The 26958-nt window shown below is 41.0% G+C and overlaps 1 protein-coding gene across 7 annotated transcripts in view; it reads right to left on the bottom strand.

The window, feature by feature from the left end:
- The window catches only part of LOC114875152 (zinc finger homeobox protein 4), a 233612-nt gene that overhangs the window by 156382 nt on the left and 50272 nt on the right, over positions 1–26958 (bottom strand). For all 7 annotated transcript variants that reach the window (XM_046287694.1, XM_046287698.1, XM_046287696.1 and 4 more), the window contains 2 exons: positions 19277–19327; positions 3023–3109 (listed from right to left, as the gene is read on the bottom strand). The gene's annotated coding sequence lies outside the window, so the exon portion shown is untranslated. The remainder of the gene's footprint in view (positions 1–3022; positions 3110–19276; positions 19328–26958) is intronic.

Below are 26958 nucleotides of genomic sequence, written 5' to 3'. Positions count from 1 at the left end.
TCCTACGATCGTTTAAACGATACTCATCTAACGTGTTCGAAGATTCTTCGAAAATTTTTTTCAATCAAACTTACAATTAATTCACCCTCTGACCTGCTATGTACGCCCATTCACTTAATTCTTATTTCGTTGAAGCCTAGAGTACTCAGCAGTAAAAGGGTTAAATCTAGTATCGAATATAAATTATGTTTTTATAATTGACAGTTTAGATAAATATCTATCAGAAAATAGTATTGTAACCGTCTAAATGAAATTATTATTTATTATCTCAAACAATACTCGTCGTTTTGCCGAAGTCCCAACAAGATGGGCTGTAAGATAGGCTGGTTCGTGAATAGCCTCTAAACTCGCGGTTCATTAATTTTGAAGAATCTATAGGTAAGACTGCTTTCGTGGCATAATGCAGGCATTAACGATCGAAAAGAATCGCTCGTTCGTTTCTGCAGAATAGACTTGAACTTGAATCGACGATCATAGCGATGGCACGATGGGAAAAAGTTATCGATGCGTGATCGTAGATCATCGTTTGTTTGCGTGCGCGGAAAATGATATGCAGTTAACGTAAGAATTTATTACAGGGACTTGGGTTTGAGAATTCTTTTTCTTCTCATTCTTGTCGATTATTTTGCAACGATGGTATAACCAGATAAATTTCGATGAAATTCCTCGCAATCTTTCACCGATCGATCTATTAAGTAAGTATTCGATACAACGAGTCGATCGATACAAGTGTAATATATCCTCTTATGACTTATGTATAGAATTCGATTTAGCCTGGAAAACGTACGTCGGAGACGCGGATCGCGTCGCTTGTCAAGAATCGCGAACAGCCTGGAATTCGAATGAATAAACGCGACTTGGCTGTGCAGCGGTGAAAGAATGAAAAGAGAACGAGCGAACGAAGAGCGAAAATGAATTATGGAGGAATGTAGCGAAAAATGTACCGTGCTTCGATTTGTTTACGCAGGTTCCCACGAGCTACGTTCTGGAACGAGGATTTCAAAGGCGCGTTAAAAATAACGAACGTAATAACCTTTCTGCTTTCTCTGGCCAAGAATAAGTAACAGAAATTTCGTATATAATCGAGAATAAATATAATTTTACAATCTATTTTTAAATAAACCTCCTTGTATTAAAATAGAAAATTGTTACATCGACTCGGTCCCCGTTACAAGAGACAAAAACCATCAATTCATCGAATAAGCAATAGATGAGGGACGAAATAAAGAGAGACGACTTCCGGCCCACTCGATCCCAATTCCGTGCGACGCATTCACCATAATCAAACGGAATTATGCGGCATGAGGCAACGACTAACCGATCCCACAAATCAAAGAATCTATGTGGAAGCCGTTCGAACGTCCCATTCTATGAATCGAAGGGTGATGAAGATTCGGTTATGCCGGTGGAATAAAGAGGCCGGTCGATTGGGCGATCAGTCAGGATCAGAGTGAAAGAGGGAGAGAATACCGGGGCCCAACGAAACAGGTAGAAGCACCCGGGCCAGCATTCTGGCCCAGATTTTCTCTTTACCTTCACCCCTTTCGTTCGGTGGTACATAAATCGAACAACAAACGAACAGCGACGAAAGAAAGGGACCGAGGTAGAGGGGCGAGTTGGCCTTTAAATACCGCAACGTACTTTAATTGTATCATCGAAACGAAGAAAAGATAGAAAGAGGAAGAAACATCGGCGAATGAAGAGGGGAAATACCGAGGGTTGGAGAAAGAAATAGAGCAGAGGCTCATCGTGTATCATGTATTTTAAGGTATTTGGGTCGTGCCAAGGGTGGTAGCACTGTTTCTATTATTGTCTCAGAAGGGAAGCAGCCCCTTCGCTTTTCAGATCCCCGACACCTATTCACCTCGAAAATCGCAGATCTCACGAACCGATTCGGGCACATTCATTCTCTTTGCCGTACCTGGACGAAACTGAAGTGACAACTCTACGTGTATCTGCTCGCTCCTTCTCGCTTCGTCTATCTGTCTGGATCAGTCGGGGACAATGCAGGGAATTAAGGGCGATGCTATAGGTGTGGGAATTCCGGATGAAACACAGATACAGTTTGGCTTGACTCTCACCAGAATGCATACTAATACCAACTGACATTTTTCTCGTTATATCGAGCAAGCAATGGAAACGAGGATTCTGAGATACACTTAGGGGTGCGTTCGGGGGTATTAACGAACGCCAGCTGAAATCTCTTCCTATGAGCGAGCAAAAGTCGTTATGTATTTTTTAAAATTTGATGTTAAAAATATTGTGAAAGAGAAGCCTGATACAATCACAATCCAAACTTACAAAACGTATACATTTAACTTTAGGATAAAGAGTCAAATATGCTGATAAAATAATTTTTAAAGGAACAGTGTAAATTTAAAAAAATGAATCCATAATCCGTCATCCGAGGGTTAAATTTTGTTGAACGAAATCTAGATCTGAATTCGAAGATTATTATCGAACGCATTAATCACTGCTTCTTCGTCGTTAATGAAGTGAAAAAAAACCTTCCCTTTCCGTCCACGTCCGTCAGGTATCCCTTTTCTACTGTTCGTACCCCTCAAAGGGGTAACAAGTGCACGCTTCACGTGGAAATGAACGATGCAAAAACGTTGGCCCGCAGTGGGAAATTTGAATTTGAATCTAAGCCATCGTCCGCTCGCGTGCTGTTACGGATCTAGGGCTAAATTTGCATACGGAAAGGTGGTGGCGCGGATGAAAATCTTATGGCATTCTTTGTTGAGAAGCGTGTTTAGACGGGGCGTTCGATTTTTCTGATACGCGTAACGGTTGTTGCACTTTTAAACAGCTTTCGATTTGCTGCCGTTTCGAATCCGTTCGATCATGCAACGATTATTCAAATTCATCCGTTCACATTATAACGTACATTTTATCCGAACACGAATATAGAACAACCTTTGAAAATAGACTGTTTTTTTGTTCTCTAGGTGCAGTATAATACAACTTTGAAATAGAGCATGCAATTAATTTTGGTTTGTGAATATTAAAGATTTTCAATTACCTTGCGTTGCAGATTGTTTAATCCGTCCTGGAAACCTTCCATTTAAGCATCGAAGATCGCCTTAATGTCTCGCACTAACGTTTCCATCTGTAATCAAAATAAAATAAAATAAAACAATCAAATCAAACAAATTTAGATTAATTCGTTAGATTAGTTTGAAAGTTATTATCGAGCGCATCGTTCATCGTTCATTGCATCAAAGTTGCCCTTACGACCGATTTAAGGATGGAAATGAATTCCGGGCACACGTTCCAGTCTCGTGTCGATGTTCCTGATTTTAATTATAATCTAGGGAGGCTGCGACGGTGCCGTATCCGTCGCATCATGCAAATAGATCGGGAGGCCACAAAGCGGGCGCGCGCCACTTCCGGCTCGTGTCTCCGGTTCAGAGAAATTTGAATATTTTTCTCTGCTCCCGTCTCAGACGTTCCTCTCTTCCTTCGTTCGGGACTAGGTGATCATCGATGCATAGGCACGTGTCCAGAAATCGGCGATTCTAATTCTAATCTTCATGCGGTGAATTTAAATAACATTCCTCACCCTCGAATTTCATCCTTGCGCGATCCATCGTCGAGGACACGCGACTGAATCACTCGAGCCCTCTTCTTCTGATTTGCATCGTTTTTTATTTCCACTCGTCCAAATCGCGCGTGCCGGAATAAGTTTTAGCGATACAAGATTTTGCTCGCTGATCCGTACGAATAAATCTTTAGGGTTCTGAATACCGTGCACGTCGGAACGATATGAATAATCTTTGGAATCAAACTTTCTAACAACGTTTCATTTTCTTATTGCTCCGACAGTGAATCGTAAAGTAACGTCAAGCTCTCGGAATAAATGTTACCGATCAAAAAGTTCTTCAATCACCCCAATAAAATCTTCCTCCGCTCGATTCGATCGGATCGCAGGTCCGGTCCGCTTCATCATCAAACCGGCGATCTATCGCGACCATCGCCAGGTGAAATCGCGCGAATAAAACGACGTTAAAGTACAGCGATCGCGACGAATCTTCGAGCAACACTGTAAACACGGTAAAATCGTTATTGTCACCCACGAATGTGACAGGAACGGTACGCGTGCACGTCGTTTCCACGACGCGGGCCAAACGGATCGTCGTTTCGCCATGAGATTCAAGCATGTTCGCGTCGCGCGTACGACCGTACAATTATTGTCAACGTCACCCACGAGTTTCCATACTCGTCACCTACGATCGAGTAAATGCCGATTTAACGAGAGGTCCGACGATGTTCATAGGGAAGCGCTCGCGGACGAGATGCACGCCCGGCGAATCGGATCCTCTGCAAAATCCACAGAGACACACGGAGAACGATCAATTGATCGCTCGTACACACGACAATTATTACTATACTTTGTTTCATATTTATAACCCGGCTACAAATCAGCATTTATTTCCGATCAGAGCGAGGGTACTTTCGCAAATTTCATTCAACGCGGAGGAGATTTTTTTATTGGAACATTGAAATCTGTACCTTTTGCAACAAATTTTACAGAAAAATTTCTCAGAAATATCGTTTCCCACTGCGTGTTGAATGAAATGTGCAAAAGTATCCCCGTTCTGACAGGAAATAAATGCTGATTGGTAGGTGGGTGATAAATATGAACCACAGTGTCCCCTGATGGAACTTCGTTAACACCGTAAAAAGAATCGATGAAGAAACCTTTGCGCATCGCGTCTCTTCGAACGATCGGCCGTTTCGCGAAGAACATTTCGTCGATCACGCGATCGACGTTTATTACTATCGTCGAGCATTCGATCGGAGAATTGATTATTCATCGATTTTTCTTACTGCGAGCCGACAAATTGTCTAACAAGTTGCGTTGTTTCGCGCTATGCCCTTCCCGCGAGATCAAAATCATGCCGATCGAGGTAGTTAAAGATTTTTCTTTCAGCATCGATTCGTTATCGTCTGGTTTATCTGCTTCCTACTATTAAGATATGTGGATATAGTACATCGATGGAAACGTCCGGATATTTATCGACGATGAGGGAGAACGCCTAAGGTTCGAGTAAACGAGAGTTAAATACATGCTGATTTTATATATTAGAGTTTTTAAATTGTAAATTACATGTAAGAATGTTCTTCCTCTTCCTCTTGTGCCGAACGGATACGTGACATAAGAAGGAAAAGTAGAGCGCGAACGATAGTACAAATTAATCAATGGTTACGATTCTTGTGGTAATTGCACGCGCTGAAGGTGACCATTTAGTTGGGTGAAAGCAGCGTTCAAACGTGATTTTCTATTCTACTGTTCTACGAACTGCAATTTGTTAAATAATTATTACCAATTTAAAGTAATTTTTAATTTATAAATTTTTTAATTAAATGTCAAATCCCCGGATACTTTACAGTTCAAGCAGTTATACTTGAGAAAAACTTTTCTAATCTATGGACAAACAAAACGATGTTATCGTTATTTACAACTTCTCAGCGTTCGATTGATAAATATACGATTCGAGCCGAAGATATACGTTTTACTGGCCCGTTCAGCAACACAGAACACACGTCCAGACAAACTACCCCCTCGTAAAAATCTTATGCACGGTGGAGGGGGGCTGTATTTTCTTGATCAGCATAAAGTATAGCGCGCATTAAATGCAAAATTGTATAAATATATCTTTTTATTCGACCGTATGTTGAAAACGTTTGCGACTTTGAGTAAAGAAACACTTCGGCGAAAGAAAAAAAAAAAAAAGAGGAAACAGAAAGAAACGACGCGAAGTCAAGGCATTTACGACAAGGCGCGTTTCCAATAGTCCGTTCTAAGTTTCTACCGTCTCTGTCTTTCGGTCGCGGATCGGTCTTTTCTCTTCCTTAGCCGCGAGACGGTCCAGCAAAGTCGCGTGGGCGAACGAGCGACTTTATTGGCTGGTCCACAATGCGACATTTGCAGCTTCGTGTGTCGCAGGCTCGTTGGTATAACACGGCCACTTCTCGGTAAGAAAAAGTCCCCGTGGATTACGTAGTCCCCCGCGACGAATCCGTTTTCTCCCAAATCGAACTGCCTCCAATAAATGAGCCGTTGGAAATATAATTGCATTTCGATAGCCCAAATATCTATTGCTCCCAACAAAATTATATTATATTACGTTCCAAGTGATTTTAGAAATTTCACTCTGTTCAAGAAGCCATGTAATTGGACTAGGAAATCATTTGTCCAAATAAGAGATTAAAAAATGATGGATTTTCTTAAAAAACAAGTAGCATTCTCCTTTAACTTCGGCATGATAATCGAAATGAGTATATGAAGTGGTTGTTATCAAGAGCAATCATGCCACGTGGAAAGTTAAAATTTTTTAATTGAAGGTTGACGGCAGTACTCAGCGCGCCTCTGTTATTTCTGCTTTATGGGGAAATAATTACCTAGTAATGACAGCTCCGTATGCTCTTACGATCGCCGTTTATAGTTTTGCACCATGCAAGCGTACGATACGACTTTTACGGATTCTAGACACGGAACTTCCCAATGTCCACCCCTTTACGATTCTGTATCTTCGTTTTCAGGGGATTGCAAAGATAATACACCTGGACATCAGAATATTCCCGCAACAATGGACATTCACAAAAGAAATATCTAAAGAAAAAAATTAATCAGTGCATTCCCGCGATTATTCATACTTGGGTGAATGTAAAAATTGTCACAAAGCAATAAACATATCTTGAAATTAAAATTCTTTTATATTTAGATCACAGTTGCTATAATAATTCGGAGGGTTATTTTTCTCTAAAGTAATCTTTAAATTAAAATAGTACCAAAGTACTATGCCACGATACCCTCCCGAAAGTACACCTCCGACTAAGATTCTCGAGGGTTTGGTCAGTCAGGAAGAAACCGGCCGTGTTCCTACGCCAGTGTTCAGAAGTAAACCGTTTACAGCATTGTACAATTACCTACGTCGGGATTCCATGGTCCTGCCACACCTACACCTACGCGAACGTCGCCTCGAGTGGTAAAACACAGGTATATAAGAGAATGGGCATGAGGGAGCATGCACGTACCGAGTCTCGTGTGTGTACACGTGAGTCGCGCTGCTTGGGTTAGGTTAAGTATAATGCGCGGTCGTGCAGCTTTGGGGGCCCGGAGGCGCTAACATGAAAATCGTATGGTAATGGGGCACCGTGGCTCCTCCAGCACGGGGTCGAGTCCGTGTAGGAACCTAGCGAAGCTCGCGGTAAGTCTAGGTTTCTTCCTAGTATTAGCGAACCGATCCGATGGCCAGTACAGAGTGAAGAAAGAGAAGGTGAAACGGATCGGTTATGAGCTGAAGAAAGAGAACTTCTACCCGTCTCTCGAGGAGGGTCTCCGGGTTCGCGTGCCTCTGATAATTATACGCTCGAACCGAGGTCCCGGGAGTAACAAAGACCGAACGAACACCGAGAGAGAAAAGGAGGGAGGGGGAGGCATACGGAATATCGAGTCTGCGGTTCGACAGGGTCGAAGTTGACCGGCGTCTAATCGATTCGCCGCCACGGCATGGAAATTTCTTTCAGGCTGCCCCGCGGCCACCTTGCATCCGCAACACCTAACATCTTCGAGAAAACTCCGTGGGACTGACTATGTTAGCCAGAAGGCTGCCTTCTCGATCAGATTCCATCCTCCTCGATCGTCTCGATCCGTGAACCATCTTGATTTTCTTTCCGAAACGAAACAGATACTTCAACCCTTCGTTTCATCAATTTTTAGAAACAATTTAAAAGCCTTAGTTTGATGTTTAATTATTTGATCGAAAATAAAAGTCCAATATGTAAATTGAATGCATCTTATAAATAAGATATTAAATTATTAATCAAAAACTTGTTAAATTTAGTGCAGAATGGTTTGTGTAAGTCGAATTGGAACAAACTGGTCAACAGTAGATAAGCATCAGTCCCGATGACAATTGAAATTGCTGAAGGAAGGACATATTGATTGCAGCCTTCGGTAAAATATGTAATAATATCAAGGCTAAGGAAACTACATACGCAAGAAAGATGGGCGATAATCAAGCGTGTGACGTCGGTAGAATCGCGTTCAGAGTAACAAGGACATTGTGGATCTTCGCTAAAACGATCAACGATTTTACGGAAATCGGAAACAAGGTTCTGGCCAGTAGTGTCAACAGATTTGTCCCTGATAGTTGGTCGTGTAAAGGAGAGAGAGATCGGGAAGGGGAGTGATCGATCGTAAAGGAAGGGTGGGGGTGTTGGTTGAGTCAGAGGAAAGCAAGGGTGGGCTCACGATCAAATATCAAGTCTTATCTGGCGCCGCTTTACCCGGAATTCTTTCTCTCTCATTCTTTCGATGTGATTTTTCCTCTCCTTTCCATTCCGTTTAATTATCCCCGCCGATGCTTCCACAATTCTCTCCATCTCTTCCCCTCCTGATTGCTTGCCACCCTTATACTCCTTGTGTTATTCTCGATCGGCAAAATTAGACATGTTGAATACAGAATATAGAAAAATATCAACTGTCCTTCTTCTCCTTTTTTACGCCTATTTGCTTCATTCGCGCGTTTCCTTCTTCGATCGACGAACGTTAAGAGCCACCACTGTTTCTCACCCATTGCCGCCCCATTCTCGGGGGACTGTAATTAAGGGGAAGAAAGACGCAAATGAAACCGATGTGGGTTCATCAAAAAAGGACATTGAAGCGAAAAATGATGAACGAGGGAAGTATTTTTCTTTTATTCTTCGGCATCATTTAAGCTTTCAATGTTTCTCGTAATACGAGAAAATTTTATTTTACTTGCAAAAATGAAAATCAGAATATCACTGTTTAAAAATTCACGATATACATAAATCAAAATACTTATTTCTAAACCTGCCGCGTTTCCATTCAAGCGAAATTGAAATTGCGTATTTCGGGGAAGAAACAATGGACAAAAGATTTGGAAACAGTAGCAGTTGCGGAGGACGAGAAGAAGGCGGAGAGTCGACGGCGGCCTCGTTACGCGAAAACGAGGGCGAAAGCGTTTTGAGGATTGCGATTCGATTGAAAATTCTCTCAGGTCTTGGGATCCTTAGGGTCGGATTGGTTGGCGCCAGTGGAAAGAAAGTTTTTCCCTAATGACCAAGCCGAAGTGGTTATCGTTAATTTGGCTCACTCCCCCGCCCGTTCGGCCCCGCGGTTCTCTCGCTACTTCTTCACCGCAGTCGTCCCCCTATCGTCTTTCCTCCCTTCCATTTTTCGTGCACCCGCTACCATGTTTATAGGGTGACCCAGAAAAACAATGGCAGGAAAACGATCAAGAGAAACAGAGAATTCGGGAATCGAAGAAAGAGGGACAAGGAGAGACGTCCAAGAGATCGATCACCCATGGCAACAACGTCAAAGATCGACGCGCTCGATCGTGATCGATCGATATCCTCTGACACCAAGGCTAAACTTGATGTACTTTGCATAACTGTCAAGTCTTGGCTTCGCATCCAGAAGTTACGAAAGATATAATCGTTCTTCGTTCTAGTAAAGGCGTTTAGCGATGCTAAACGATACACCCGTCGCGTAGCCCGTTTCGGGGCTATTAATATGGAATGCGCTGCTATTGATGAATAATTTCTCTCTTTAACGTCGCATGTATTTTTAATGTGCCCACGCGTACACGTTACCAAAGGGGATATAAAAGATTTTTTATGGAAAAGAAACTTTACATTAAACTTTGACCTTCTCGAGGCAGAATGAAAAACGTTGTTGAAATAAGGCGAGAGATTCGAAAGTTGATTCGCTTACAATAATAAAATTAATTTGAATTATGCTGCCCCTTGAATATCGTTTATAATCATTTACTGTACAGGTTGTTTAAAAGAAGAAGCTCACGATCTTAGAAAATTTGAATTTTCCTATATTCCTATAGCGATAAGAAAATCGAAGAATCTATGAATGAACGTAGGAATAAAATTTCGTTGTTTCTGATTTTTCCTTTCCGAGCACCGAGTATCACCTTGCAGAAGTAGCTTGAATAGCCACAAGCATGCGAAAAAAAGAGGATCGACGTGGTGTGAGGGTGGCTTCCAGAGAAAGATAGAAAACAACAGAGTGAAAACTGCGAGTATACGAAAGTGGGGTCTGAGAGAGATAGAGAGGGATAGGTTGGGAAGAAGGGGTGGCAACGCTCTTACATTCTTTTTACCAAGCGAAACGTTGCCGGCGGAGGCAGCGAGAGCGTCGCCTATCGATTTTTACTTCTAATGAATTCGAGCTAAAAACCTACCTCTACACAACTACCTTGTAGCTCTCTTTTTCTCTCTCGCACTTTTCCCACTACTACCGCCACCCTCGTGCTTGGCCACGCTTCCACCCTCTGTTCCACGAACTACGCCAATCACTGCGCGGCATAATTACACCGTCGAGACTGGTGTGCGACTCTAGCCAAGTCGTGTTTCTTAGACCTCGTACACTATAGTGAAAAAATGAGAGGTGAGCGACAGCTTACAAAGGATTTTCTTCGATTCGAACGTGAAACATTTTAAATAATCACTCGAACAAACGATGTAACAAGAGAATTCATTGATTAACGAAGAGCAGTATTCTCGGATGAATGAATTAATTTGAAATTCTTCGATACTTTCGTAATGATATCGTGCATTGCAAGGATTCCACGGTATTATAAAACGAGGACGCAAGATGAAAAACAGAACGAACAAATCAGCTGGCTGTGGACAAGAGACGGACTACTGACGAACGCAATCTGAATTTGTGCCAGTTCCCCCGCTCGTAGCAATTACTGTATTAGAAATGATTTCAAATTTCCACAGACCGTGTACGTGCACTTGAAATCCACGTGTGTATGCACCGTTTGCATTGTGACGGCTCGGTATGCGATCCTAGTCGCCGCGTTGAAGCTTGCACAGGAATAGATTGGTAACTAGTTGCCAGATGTGCGATTCTGTTGCTGATCGTCAAAATCGCGCTTACGTTCGCGGTTAGAATTTCTTCTATGTACAGTCGAGCCAAAGTTTTCCGGGATTAAGAGAAATTGTAAAGAAAATACTCAAGCTCTTCGAATGCAAGACAGAAAGGTCTGTGTTAGGTTTTTGCTAAAAAAAAGAAAGAAAGAGTGGTTGGAAGTTACGATATCTACCCTTACCCTTAAATAAAGGAAAGCTACGTTGCATTGAAGTGTACAGCGAGCTGCAGAAATATTCTTAGCTTCTTAAATAAAAATACAATTTGAAATTACGAAGGGATAAAGAATATTAATTACGAACAACGGTTATTCAGAGTTAACAGAGCCATTGAAATTGATCGGCCTTGTTCACCCCTTCGTCGGAGAAAATAAGAACACGATTGAACTTCCAGAAACGCCTCGGGGTGAAAATAGCGCATAATGCGAAACCAGTTTCGAAATCTATCCCTTAAAGAGCTGCTAACCCGTTCGAGTTACCACGTCGTAATTATCCGTGAGACGTCGAAACGAGCTACGAATATACGTGTGCAAGTATAGTTTATGGGGTGAGTTTTACGTTCCAGGTTACGTACCAGACGTATCGTCATTTTTCTTTCACTGATTTATTTGTCGTAAATTGAACTGATATCTTATTTTTATTTAGATATTATTGTTGCTGCAAAGGGAAAGATAGGATTGTTCGTAACCATAAAATCAGAAATCTTATCCTGAGAAAAGTATTAAAGTTACACGTTGAAAACGAAGTTTTTTAAGAAACTTTTCAAACTTGTTTTCTCGGCTGCTGAATTCGAACGATTCAAAATAAACGCGAACAATTCTGTTTCGAACGGAGTTTTGTCGACGAAGGGGTGAGTTTGTTTTGCAATACAGAAGGTTTTGCATCGACCAGACAATGTTTCTTTTCTCTGAAGGCTTTATTTCTTATTTCGATAAAATTTTTCTGTTTATTCTTATCAAATTGTTCTATTTATTAAACAATCTGCTGAACAGAAAATTGTTAAAACGACGGTTTAAACGCGACGTGCCGATTAAACACTTCTACTTCTGCTATTATAGATCGACGATCCTATCTTCTCGTTTATCAATTCGAGGTTTCACGCGAGCCGCCTTGATGACACGAAACGAAAACGGCAGCAGCGAATAGCTGTTGTGTCGTGACGGGACGCATAACTGTGACCAAATGCGCGGTCCCCTATAACGGCATGCTAGGAACTTCATAATTATGGTAATTATTGCAATTAAACGTTCTAGTGTCGACCGCGGATTGCACGCAGCCCTATTTCTCGGAAGGCGTCTAGCTATACGGTGAATTATTTCGTGTTAAATGTGCATGTTATTGAAAAAGCAATTGAAACGATCCGACAATGGAGGTTTCTGAACAATTGATTTAATAGTTCGAAAAGTAACGCGTCGAATACCAAATGGAAATCGGAAAATGGTATCATAAAATTTCTCCCTTAATTGGAACGAGCGAATGTTCTATCACATATACATGCTTTTATTGAAAATTAATTTAATGGAATGAATTAACTCAGTTAACAATGATCACTCTATCCCGACTCTGTTTTGACTTATCAATTGCTTTCTGCCTCGTTTAAATCGTCCCAACAGAATTACGTATTCGACGAAAGTGACGCGGTGCAAACGTTATAAATCTTATAAATTCAACAGAGTTCAGGATGCATCAGTTGCTGCACCGTGATGTGGACGCTTAAAGCACCGACGTCGAGTCGTCCACGGCTAATCGGATTTCTCAGCTACGCTGGACAACGATGGCAGCGATAATGGAATTACCGTTGGGTCAGCACTTAATTACCCAGACATGCAGCACGATACACGGGACAACATTTCGTTACTAGTATCGCAAACATTGCTTAACAGCCACTGTCATTTTTAGACGTTCTAAGCCGATTCGACCGGGAACAGAGTGCAACCCGGTCGGCCCCGATTCCTCGCCACTTCGCTTCTACCCGTTTCTTTTCCACCCCGTTTACTTCGATATCCCCGTTCACAAAAGAAATTTTTATTCTAGAAGTCAAAAGCAGCTGCGCTGCGCGACACGTTTAAGTAATCACAATCGAGTAGACAGTGGTTGAAATGGATATTGAAGAAGGAATTGTACAAAGGTACGATAAGATGACTGATAATTCAAAGAAAAGTTGAAAATATTTAACCGAAGAATTTTTACCAAGAATTACAGCATTGCTGTACGAATAGATGTATCAATTGGGACGGTATTGTCGAGCGAGTGTGAGTTTCTATCGAATGGTTTCTTGAATAGACAGTGAGCGAGAGGTATACGAAGCGGACGATATCCGGAGGAGGGTAGACGATCGAAACCGATGTCAAAATAATTCCGTTTCAAGACGGCAGTCGGATTACACGGCGGCCCCTGTCTTCCAGGAAGAGCCAATCGATAGTCTCGTGGCACGACCCGAGCCCTGTTTTCACGTCAATCGAATTCGTCAATCGTTGCCCGCGCTGGTTCTTCATTGATACTCTCCTGCCGTAGATACAAGTGTATGTATCTAGGAGAGGAATATCGGAGAACCTTTCGTTGGCGATCGACGCCATCGATTCCCAACGATATTTTCAAAATTCATAATTTTGATGAAAATATTTACCGATCGCCTCGGTAATGTTTCGATAATCAAGAGAACAGACGAACGAATCCGCATCGTTGCGTGTGCGTGTAATCACGTGATCGCGTAACCATAGGATAATAACAGGCGGCACCGGTTCGTTACAAATTAATGATCGACCCCGTGGCGGGAGAGAGAAAGAGGAAGAGCTAAGGTAATCGAGCATACGAGAGTAACAGAGATGAGAGTAGAACCTTTCGAATGGGACCCCGTGATTTCGTAACTGATTTCACGGCGGAGTTGCCAGCCTTCTCGCATTCTTTGTCACAAGACACCATGGCCCAATATGAACGCGGATTTTCACGGTGGAACTTGCCGGCTTTTGTCTGTGCCGACGTGAGAAACATTGTAAGAAAAAGGCACGGATGGGGGCCTGATCGAACTGATCGAAAACGGTTCGAACGGTTCGCAAGAGCCCTACGAAAACGGTCGACACTCGATATTCTTACCGATACGTGGGGACGAATTTAGGCCCCACCACCTGCCAGCTGCTTTTGTAATCGTCCTCGTGCTCCTCGTGACCTCGACATCTCCCATCGAAAACCAAATGCTCTAATTCTGAGATGGTCGTTTTAGAAGCCGAGAAATTTCGGCTTCTTCATCGACTCGTCTTCAGTCATTTTGGGGATTTTTAGCAAAAGCCATGGGATATGCTTTGGAAAACTTTCAAGTAACCCACATGCGGGTAATGCTTGAATTTTCATAGGAATCCATTAATCGTGTTGTTAAACATTCACAGAAATTAGTGAAATGTTATGAAAGTAATGGTAGTAATGGAACAGAGGTAGGAAAACTAATAGAAATATAAAGCAAGAATCGTATAAGAGCAAAAGAGATTAGAAGAAAAGGTCGAACGGGGTGAAGTAATGCTATGGAAGATCAATCGATAGGGAAATATCATTGAAAGAAACCGGTTAGTCAAAGAAAATAAGGAGAGCAACGAAGAGAAAGATATTAAAGAAGATGATAAAGAAAAGAGGGTTCAAAGTGCATAGGGAACGCTGCATGCAAAAGATGCATTTCTTAAAGGGAAGCTTTTTCTCTTGCTGTTTGAACGCGTTCACAAGCACGAGGACTATTGGAACATGAAGATAAACAAAAGTTTCGTGAAATTGCAAATTTCGGAGCGCAAATAGTAATAGAAAGTTTTTCTTCGACTTTTGGAATATACCAAAAATAAAATGAAATAAGTTAACTAAGAAAACTTACGAACTTTACATGAATGCATTTTCGTTGCATATTAAATTATAGTTATTTTTAATTTTACACTATTACTGCAATTAATATGCATGACAATTAAATTGCAAATGAAGTAACATATAGCATGCATGTTGTATATAAATTCTAAAAAGCATATCGACTATCGATCCATCAATTTCGGTGTGACATGGAACATCCATTCTGCGGTTTGATTGTTTCTGCGTGAACGAGAAGCACCGGCAGTGTATAGCGATCGATTAGTGTAACAAAAAGTAATTAGAGAACCACCTTGATTCGTGCAAAAAACGACAACGCGGCAAGAAAAAAGGTAAAGAGACTTTTCTTCGACGCTTTCAAGCTAAACTTTCCCGAAGCTAACCCTTGGAGTCTCTTAATTCGAGGATCAACGTGTCTGTTTCCGAAGACTAAGTGCGTGTAGGAGAAATTAGAGACAACCTTTACACAAACTTTCTTTCCATTTTCTCTCGGACCTTTTTTCTTTGACATTAATGAGGTAAAAAGAATCATCGTATGTTTTTGCAAAAAAAGTTATCGATTTGTTCCTTCCCTGAATGCAATAGAAAAATTCTCAAAAGACTCATTTACGAAATATCCTATACAGAAAAAAGAAAAAACGAAAATTCGAGCTTGTTTCTTGCGAAACGATGCGAGACGGTATGTCGCGTTCATGAAAATTCCTGAGTCAGAAAGCGCGGTGCAGTTTGCAACGGGCTGTGATCCTTAAAATGCAGTCGAACGACTCTCGATCTCGCGCGGATCCGCTGGTCGATGCACGCCGTTATCGAAGCTATCCAGGTTCAGTGAAATGATCGGCGCAGTGCCGTATAGTAATCGGATGACCCGCGGGCACGTACGCTGACGGATTTCAATTGCAAATCGATTTCGCTTCTTTGTAGTCAGCCACCTAGCGCGAGCCACCTATCTTCGATTCGTGACGCGGAGGTCCGACATGCATCTAGCTGGCCGTGCCACGCAGTGTATTCCCAGAAATACTTTTAATCTCAGACGTGCTGGAGACCATGCCGGCCAGCCACTGCTCGAGAAAATCCATAAATTTTTGCTGTCTAACGGAATCGATACGATTGATGAATGATTAATCCATCGAGACGCTGCGCTTTTTATTTATTCGGTAGCACTCGTTTCATTTAATGAATCCTCTCGGTACCTGACGTAAGCTTCGCTCATTTTTTTTCATCTTTTTTGTGAGTGCAATTGAAAACACAGAATGCCGACGGTCATTGATGACGATATCGATACTAACACCTTGGCTACTGGAAATGAATATTTGTATCATAACAAGGGACACTCGAATAATAAATGATTCATTTTCAAATTTAATTTTTCCCTTTCATTTTCTTTATTTAATATTCTATGGGGCTTTATAATTGAATTGTTATTCGATAATTTTATTCGGTGTACCTTACCGGGAAGCTGCAACGATATCCATATCGAGCGAACTCGTTCGGCTAATCGGATTAAGAAGCATTAACCGAGGTAGGTATTAAAGTTTGTTCGTTACCGATACGTTATACGTCCTTAATAGTTTGATATCTGCCGATAAATTGTAATATGATTTACGATAAAAATGATGAAATATGAATCTGATCAAATAAATTGTTAATGAAATTAATAAACATTCGAGCAAATTGTGATTGAAACTACTGAATTTCTTATATGTCTGCCAATTGCATCAGTATTTTGGCTTTTTATCATACTAAGTATGTTAATGATCTTCTATTAATAAATAAATAAATATATTATCGACTCGTTTCCCCAGCAAAAAGGTGAATATTTTTATCGTTTACAACCGTGTACGAAAGTCACTTGATTTTGAGCAAACAGATTAAAGGATCCTATTTGGAATGTAATAATTCAACTAATTTTCAACCAAGTGACATAATTCCCCGGAATGGAATAATACGAGGAAGCGTCACGACGTAACGACAACTTCGTGAATTTTGTGAATAAGAGACTTTGCGTAAGCTGTTTACAGGAGCGTGACAAATTTCTTTGACAGCCCGTGACGCGAATGTCGAACACGTAAAATGCTAAACCATAACTAATTTGTCACTAACACGATTCACGATAAAAATTCAATTTCCGCTTTCCAAGGCGATTTGCATGATAAGTACTATTTGTATGATAATTCCGCATCAATAACGATTAAGATATAATATACATAATGGACTGAAGTTCTCTCGAAACCTGTGCCCCATTATCCACCCTCTTCTCGTGTTCCTGTGTTTTCGAACGTTCGTCTACTTTTTTACTTCCCTTTTTTTTTCGTTATTGCGAATACATCCTCCCTATAATTATTGCAAACAATTTTGATAACTAATTGTTATATACCTGAAACCCTTACGCTCGCATACACCATATGGTATTAAAAAAAAAAAATTGATTTTCAAATCTGGCAACCATAAGACTTTTTATCCTCACGACAAGTGCTACAAAAAATTAAAGTTAAATTTCTGGGTCAAGGTCATTTCTGGGGGTTGTTTCTCAAAGACGCAGAAACATCTGTGAAAATTATTTTACGATAACTTTCAAAATGCACACACATTGTTGAAATCATCATCATCGAAGAACGTTTTACCTAAGTTTCGTTACAAACTTTCGAACTGCACGGCTCGATGTGATTGATTGCGAATACGGGCGATTGATGGATTTGTTTCTCACAGATCATTCGAACGATTATTCGAAATAAAAGCAGTCAAATGAATCTTTGCAGGATGAGTGATCAACGTGGCTCATCAAATTATGACCCCGCCACTTTGAACGCTTCGGGATTTTTAAATGTTCACAATCGGTTTGCTTATTTCCCACCCTTTTCCCACCCACCATTAATTCAGAATGACTTCTATAGGACCGTATGTCATGCCGAAATTGTTATTTCAACGATGATGCGGTTAAGGCTCAAATGCAATAAGCATATCGTTAACGAGATACGTAAATTTCAACCAACTTGCAAATTATAAATTAAATAGCCACGAATACTGATGAAATTTATTTCACTGATAATTCAAGTGGACCATCTTTGGAACTTAATAACCAAAATTGTAAAGTGATTGAGTATAAAAGATCCATTACTAATTAAATCAATCAAAACTAAATTTTCATAGATTATTTCAATCTTCCATCTATGTATTTTCCGCGAATTTCATGGCATAAAATTTCTTCACTGCCCCATAAAACAGTGTTCAACGACTGGTTTACCATGGTTCTTAAAAAATATCTCCACTAAGCACTCTGTCCTGTCAACTTTTACAATTGGTCACACCCCCTAGAATCGGTAGATCCGTCGATAAATCAACGGGGCCGATTCTATCTTCCCACCAAGATGTTCGAAGGGAACTTAAACAGAGCTCCATAAAAAAGATGGCCGCGATAGAGGGAGCACACGATAAATCCTGGCGAACTCGAGGCGGAATATTTCATTCGCGTAACGCTTCGCGTTAACAACTCATCGAGCGGTATTACGTGCGCCATTCAAGATTACCAGTGCCAATAACCTTGCGGGTTGATCTATGCCCGGTTCGCCAGGGAATCCATCGCAGAAAACGCGCACGGACCATGGAGTAAGCCCGTTTATTGTCGCCTGTAGCGCAACGGCGAGGTGTGTACCGGACCCGCTTACCCGTGGCCCAACAATGAAACCTCGAGAAAAATGGTCCTTGTCCGTGGAGACGCGGAGGCAAACCCGATGGGTTTCTTCGCGCGCCGCTTAACGACGATTTCGATCGTTTACGACTTTAATAATTTAGGCGCGGTCCGGCTCGCGAAGCTCGACACGTTTTCGGTCGTAAACCGCGCGACTAAATCCGTATTTATGGGGAAGAAGAGGTAGTCCGAGGTAACCGAGGGTCTGTCTCCTTCATCCTTCGCCTTCTTTCCTCTTCGTTTCCTTTCATACGCTCCTAAAGGCTTTATCTCTTTCTGTTTTCGATTCTCTATTTCTCTATGTGACACGGCCGGTTCGACACTGCATCTCGCGGGACATCGATCCGATTCCAGAATTTTTCTCTCGACGTTGCTGGATCTTCTTATATGGATCCATTCTAGATTAGATTTACAATCTTATACCGTACTTTTTTTCGCCTTAGCCGGAGAGTCGTTCTGAATTTCTATGTTCAACTTTACACTGATTGTGCCTTGGACAGCGGAGACAGCGATAATTTAACGCGTTCATTGCCGCAGTAAACATGGATATTTGTCGCGAGACATATTCGAAGCTTTAATTATCGAGAGCGACTCATATTTTAAATAACATCTTCATATTTTAACCCTGGAAGGTCTAAAGAAAATAGTTCTTCGAGTTTGCCAGTTGGAAAACATTGCAAATTATTTTTGCTATCTAAATCATGATTATTTAAAAAAAAAAAAAAGATTTTTAATTTTGAACAGATCAAGGTGATCTGACCCCTTAATAGAAATCATGCATATTTCAAGACATTCGGTACACTCTTTATATTCATGTTCATGACTTACCAAGGATGCAGACAGCAGGATTCATCTACGCTCCTTCCGCTCCCGTATGCCCTGGAACAGAACGATACATGCGACGATGAGTATAGTATACAGGCACGAATAAAAGATAATGAACGTCTGCTTGGAAACGTTAATGTTCGCATCGCGCAGGTGTGAATCCACCATCTGGATTATGATAAAAGTTTGCCATTCAAACCCTGCTCGTTGAAATTCTTCGTTGGAATGCTAATCCTCATCCAATTTGTCCTACCTTTCGCGTACGCTTCGTGTAATGACTTTGTACTTTGATTAGCTAAAATTGCGTGCAATCGCGCAACTGACATTTTATGCATCCTTACATAATTTTATTACAATAAAAAAAAGAAATTTAGAGTCCATTTCAAGATTTTTTAAATATTCACCAAACAAAAGAATACTTGTACAACAATAAGAAGGAACGTCACGGTCTGATCAGCATAATTTCGTCCGGTCGAAAACTTCGAAAGACAAAGGAATACGAAAAAAGGACGATAGGGAAGAAATAAACGAAACGGAATGGAAGTGTGACCGCTGGCGTGGTGGTACAATTAAAACGACATTAATTAATTGCTAGCCCAACAATGCATCTGGTAGGGGCATAGGTAAGAGAGGGCAACCGGGCCCCGAGGCCTTCATAAATTTACATGTCTTTCGCCGCGAGAATCATTTTTTACAGCCGTTAGGAGAGTGTCCGCGGTTGGTGTGCGTGCGGAGAGAAGCCGTAGACCTACAGCATAGCATGAGCTATATTACGAGTCCCCATGGTGTTGCTCATAATAACCATCGATGTCTCTCCGGGGGCATGGAGGCAGTCTCCAGCTCCGATCTTGTTATCTGTTTCGGCTCTCGATCCAAGTACTACTTTGGCCCGATCGACTTTAAAGCTCGATAATAGACACTTTTTTTATGTTCATCAACTTCGAATTAGGCGATTCTAATTTATTTCATTTTCATGTTACTTTGAAAGAGGCTTCTTTAATGCCGCGTATTTATTCATCTCTTATTATAACATTAATGGAATAGATAATATCGAAAACTATAATCAAAAGTAATTACTGGTTTAATCTTTGGGCACATAGTATTTGCAACATTTTTTGGTAAAATTAAATAGTGTAAGGGAACGTCGTTAATAAAGCTAATTAATTACCAGTCAATAAATTAATTTGATAAGGATGACATTTTTTATATAATGCATATTCACAAGTAAGTGTTGATGTTAGGTTCTCATTCCAGCTTCTCAAATTATTATAATTTATAACCACGTTTGAGAGCATAAGAATTATCCTATTTTTCGCATAATGAATGTGATTCTCAGGCTGGCCAGTTGTTTCGTTACTAAGAGAGAATGGTTATTTTCGTCAATAGCAACGTCGTTCGCTGGAAATTCGAAAAATTTCATATAGCACCCCTCTCACCGAATTTCTGCGAGCCGTATTAAAAGAGATACGCGATCGTAACGTGAGACTGAAACGTGGGTGGTTCGTTGCACAAGATCCGATAGGTAGTTATTTTTAATGTTGCCCCAGAGCGCGGTGAGAGAGAAAAAGAAGAAATTTATAATTGATACAGGTGTTATTGAATTTAATTATTTACTCTACGGTTGCTTGTGCGAAAAATGGAAACATTTCTTGACTCGAATAGATACTAACTTTTACTTTTCCATGGTAGTAACTAAAACCTACTTCTCTGTACCGGAAGTGTACTTTTGGAAAATGGCGAATGGATCTTTTGGTGCCGGCTTTGTTAATTCTCGATAGAACGTTACATCATGGCGAGTATTCGAGTTGAAACGAGGGTGGAGAAAACATCGTGTCTTCCTTTCAAAACAATGTCCCGGTCAGCCTGGTCAAAGTAATGTCGTGTCCTTTCTGGCCAATAAAAAGCCGCGCTCGCGACATGTTAGTAGCAACGCTTTTATTACTGCCTTTACGACGCTTTTCGGCCCGTCCGGCTGCTTGTCGTTGATCCAAAGAATCAGCCGATCGCTGCTCCGAAAAGCTTTCGTCCCGGAATTTCGACGGACCCCCGGCTCTCACCTACCATCGGGGCATATTTTATTTACGATGTCCTGCATTATCATCGAGCGGACGCGCGCCATTGTGGCCTACGTGTGCGTTATTGCAGGGAGAGAGAAACACATAGAGAGAAATTTATGCGTGGGCGAAACGAGCAACCGAACCGCACAAAGTGGACGTATCTCGCCTCGCCTCGAATTAATAAACAGCAACAAATGACCGCCTACGTCCGCCCCTTTCTCCGTCACCGATTTCATCGTTCTGGTAGTCGATCCGTAAAAGATTCTTCCCTTCTCCTCTCGTTCTCGGTCCGGCAATCTCGCTTTCCCGCTCGCGTCCACGCGTACAAGTATCCGTTCGAACGCGCGTCCCTCTTTTTCCCTCCACCTCGTACCGTCTCCTTCGTCCTTACCCGATCCTGGACCGCCCGCGGTGATTCTCCCGTAGGCTTCTGGATTCTCCGTGGATCATTTGCGCGACGATCGTTACCGATCCCGAGCTATCCTACTCTCGACTTTTCGAGCCACGGTCATCGAACATTTGCGCGGAACATACCTTGTTTACGTATTTACTTCTTTATTCGTATAGTTATTGCATCAATATTCAAGCATTAACGATTCAGACCTGTAGCACCAGGATTTTATGTTTCGGGAAGAGCGGTGTTTTGAACAAAATTGAATGCATAAAAAAACAAGATTCTAAAAATAATAAAAAGAATGATCGTTATGGTTCTGTATTTGTATGAAACCAGAAGAACGATTCGGTTATACAAAAATAATTGGAGGTTAAAGAAGAACTTACGTTCCATTTATACGAGTAAAACGATACCGAGAAAAATCTCAGCAGCAAATAAATCGACGGAGTTTGAAAGGCTATTATTATACAGCACTAAAATCCTGCATGACTCGAGTCTACTAAAAATAAAAATTAAATAGTAAACACAGCCCACCCATTGTTGCCATAATTTTGTAAATTTATCGTGTAACTTTCCACCGATATTTGTTTATTCGTACGTTGACTGTCTTACGAGTCACCGATGACTGACACCCATTATACTGCTGGTATAAGATAGAAAATTAAAAATTTCCATTTGAAAACTAAATTAGGGTTTCGGTATGTCTTACTACTGAGGTCCGCTTCCACTGCGGTAGGCAACGTGTTAAGTGGTCAGACCACTTTAACCACTTAATTTCTCCTCTTTATTTTCATAAATTAATATTTTATTATCCTAAAAATAAGATACGGTATATACCCGAAATCGAAATTCAAACTGGAAATTATTTTACCGAACCAGCAAGTGTTTGAAAAATTTTTAATGTTCCATCAATTTTTATAAAATTTTGCATAAATATTTTTCAATACATTCGCTATCAACTACCTCGAACGATAGATAATTCTTCTCGGATTTATCACCGGATTCGCTATGCGAAATATAGAAATGGGTGGCCGGTTGCCCACACGTAGGAAAATTGAGTGTCCCATTGTTTCACATTAAGCTGCTCCAGCTCTATCGAAATTCAACATCGAAGGGCAATTGCCTGGAGGCATTTCCCTTTGCGGGATAGAGGACGTGGGCACACGCACGGCACTGAATAATTAACTTCTCTTTGGCCGCACCGGTTTTATCGTAATTATCATGCACATAACTCGTTGCCGCCAGTGCTGAGACGATCGATAGTACATCGCGAAAATGATCGACACAAATGGCGGTGGTGTTCGTATACTGAGTTCACTTGCTCGTTACGGAAAATAAATGGTTTGTCTTTTTGCCATTGATCGAACCATCACTGCTGACTGTATCTATGCATTTTACTAGACTTTGCTTCTTAACCCTTTCATTACGGAGGGGTTGAACGCAAAACGTACGCTATAAGTAGTTTTGTAGAAATGACATTCATTCTTTAAAAAATAATACAATAATTACTTGCGTGGAAGAGGAAAGACAGAGCATTTTTTTTCTTATGAAATTGTTATTACGACAAGACGAAAAATATTTCCACGTCTGAACACTGTTGTGTTCAGCAAAATAAAACGAAAGGAAGAAAGATATTTTCGATTGTTGTAATTTTAGAAAAAGAGCTTCAGTGAAAAAATTTTTTTCAATGCGTCCGAACTGGTCGCAGATTGGATTTAGTAGATATTTTTGGATTACGCCTCGCTGGAATTTGTTTGAAAAAGATTTTACTGCGAAATTACATTCACCGAGTCGATACGATGCTTGGACCGTAATTTTCGAAGGACCTAAGAATTTTGTACTTATAAATTATTGAACGCCAACGCTACCCCTAAACTGAGCCACGTATAAAAGACAGAAAAACAAAGTTCGCGTTTGGAATGTAAATACCGAGGCGGTCCGATAAATAATTCTTCGTACGATCGATGAACAGACGGTGGTTAAAGTACGTCGAACGGTTGGACGCTCTTGAGAACGAATATTGAATCGAAAGTTGACTCTCGCCGCGATGCCCAAAGATGATTCGTCTTTTCCTCGACCTTCCATCGTGGCGTCCACGCTTTTTCGTCACGAAGTCGCGAGAGAACAAGCGGAGGTGGCATTGCGAAATCATTGTCGGGATAATAACAGACGTAGAACCGTCTGGAGGACCAATTTGCATCGGTAATTACCCGTCGTACGTCGTTAATAACTAATTAATGGGAGAGGTCCGGCATCGAAGTCGCACTGGTGTGACGTAATCGTCGCGCGGGACTAGGAGACTGTTAATTGATCGACGATTAATCACGCTTCTCTAGCATCCAAGCCTTCTTCTCTTTCCATACCAAGTATGTAATTATCGCCGATTCGGCGCCAATCACCCGACGTGTCTATACTGGTTAACGGGAGATTATTTTTTTAAAACATTGTTCGATGTAGATTGATAGGTTACTAACTCGTTAGTATTTCTGGTAATTGGCATTACTGGCTTGAACGATGAAGTTGTAAATTAAGGTAGATCTCACTTTGTTATTTGACACTTCGAATGATTCTGCAGTGAAAACAGAATTTAAATATCTAATTAAAATTCTCCGCTTACTACCTTGGAAATTAATACAATATAAGCCTAACATAATTAGTAAAATTATATATGTTAACTGTTAATTTCTAATGTAATATAATATTGTTGTTAATCCTTCATACTAATGATTTTAAATTACCAAACGATCTAACATCATTAAAATAAAATCATTGATGGTCGGTATAAATTTTAGATTCGCCAATTGAAATGAAATTCTCAATACCAAGCAAATAACTATTGAAAGATTTATAGAGAATGGATCCAATAAATATTAATAATTACTTAGCTAATTTCTGGTAAAAGTGTTGGAAGATTTATGCGTATCTATAATTTCGTAAAAATATCTGGCCGAAATTATGGCACCTTTACGACTTTCCAGAGTCGATATCCATAAAACTATCAAGCTTATGGATGTGTAAAATGTTTCCTTGCTAATATGGTAGGAGCACCGCAGTGTCATTGCAGCTAACGAGAAACTTATTAGTTCAAGGTTGCTGAAGTAATTCCGGGGCTGACTTCACGCTGAGTATATCATTGCTACCGGAACATCGACTGGAATCTTCCGATCGAATAACGGGTACACTTTTAAACACGAAAGCCAAATGATTAACTTCCTTCTTTCTAATAACAAGTTTTATAATATCGTCCAACTGCCTCAAAATAAACCTTGTTCGTGAAGTATTTAAATTTTACCTTAAAATTGAAAATTACTAAGGAAAAATCAGTATTCATGCGATAAATAACTTTGGAATTTAATTACTGGAAAAATAATAAGGCAAGAGGCTAATGATTAAACGCATTAAATGAAAGAAGTGAAAAAGTAATTTAGATTAACGTCAGCCAACATTTCTAATAATATTTTTGTACTACAAAGTTATATCTCTTCTTTTCCATCGTAATGTTTTAATAGAGAATCATACGAATGAATAAATTAAAATTTATAATGATATTTGACCATCCAAAGAATAATTAATGATTGTATCACTTTGACATTTAAAATCAGTGTGATTCTGATTTATGTATATTAAAGTTAATGATTAATTATCGTGTATGAGTGATGTCGAGATATAACTGTGTGTACATTTGCGTCATATTCGCAATAATTATTCAATAATATTATTCTTCCTGAGTATTCAAACTTGCATTTGCTTCTCGAAGAAAATCTACTCTAAAGTTCTGTCCACACGTATGAAGCGCCGATGCTGGGACCCACTGACAGGGTGTCCATTGTGAACACTTATACACAAATCTTAACTGATGAACGTGATTAGATATTGTTTGTTGAGCAACACTGATCGCCTTTTATGTTTAAAACTGGGTTTTCCACTCAAATATTTCAACTACCCTTCTAGACGAATCCCATCGTCACAATTATTCTTCAATTACCCTATTACGTTCCTGCTAATTAATTGAACACAAAACTGCTATTCTATACATTGTAGCACAAACCCCCTCAACAGATACCTGATGCAGTAATCATTGTTTATAAACTCGTATCTAAGAAATCTCAATGGCCCTAAAATAGGCAGAACTTTACAAGTTAAAAAAAAAAAACTGTACATTTTCTAAAAGGAACGTAGCCATTATAAGATGAAATGGTTAATGGAATGCTTTCTTGTAGACATATCGTTTGATCTTATCACCCCCGATTAATCAACACTCCAACACCTCACTAAAGTCTCAACTATTAACGTGCACAATGTGTATGTATGTACACAAGATAAAATTCATACTCGTCTACATAGGGACAAGCGTGGTTCTTACTCTTGATTAGGGATGCATCCAAATCGAGCAGTACCTCTGGCCGGCGGTACAGGGAGGAGGCAGCGTTGTTTCGGTCCTTGCGGATCGAGCACGTTCACTGGCCGTTTGAAAGCGTATCGCGTAAAGCGTTATCGCGCGAGCAAAAGCGCGGTCAAAGAGGCGGATATCAGAAATTGAGATCGGTTGAAAAAATCGTGCGAAAGAAGAACGACCGGGGTGGCGCTGCCGTCGACGACGACGACATACAACGACGGCGACGACGGCGACGACGACGAGGACGACGACGACGACGACGAGAGGCGTCCCTCGCCCGACACACACACGTGGTGGGGGCGTCTGCGGCCGCTACAGCAGAACTAAGGGTTTGTTTGCCCCGTTGGGGGGTCTCGAACGGCTCCGCCACCCCACCAACCTTGCTATTTTGCATAGGGCCTGCGCGTCGAAGACGGCACACACCGCCACCCACCCTCTTATTCCGACCTGCAACGACGCTCCATCTCCTCGAGGAGTCCTTCTCCTACCCTCCCGTCCACTGGTTTCGCACGGGGGGCACACTTCGATTTGTCGAATCCGCGTTCCGCGGCTCTCTAACCTCCTTCGCTAGGGAAAGAGACCCTCCGCTTCGTCCTCCACCCTTCAGCGACACTTCCTTTCTCTCTTTCTCCCCTTTCGTTTCTTCTTTCTTTCCCCGCTTTTTTTTTCTCTTCCTCCCGACCCCTCTCTGTCTCGTTTCAGCCGGGCTTCATCTCGTATTTCTCTCTTCCTTTCGTCGCTCCGCTCCGCTCCGGCTGCTTCTCGGGCTTCTTATTTATCTCGTTGCGCTGGCACAAGCTCGTCTCGGTCATTTCCACCATGGAAACGAAGATCGAGA

The sequence above is a fragment of the Osmia bicornis genome, chromosome 11 (assembly GCF_907164935.1).
Source record: "Osmia bicornis bicornis chromosome 11, iOsmBic2.1, whole genome shotgun sequence".
Classification (NCBI taxonomy): Eukaryota; Metazoa; Arthropoda; class Insecta; order Hymenoptera; family Megachilidae; genus Osmia; species Osmia bicornis.
This window is presented reverse-complemented; position numbering and strand designations above follow the sequence as displayed.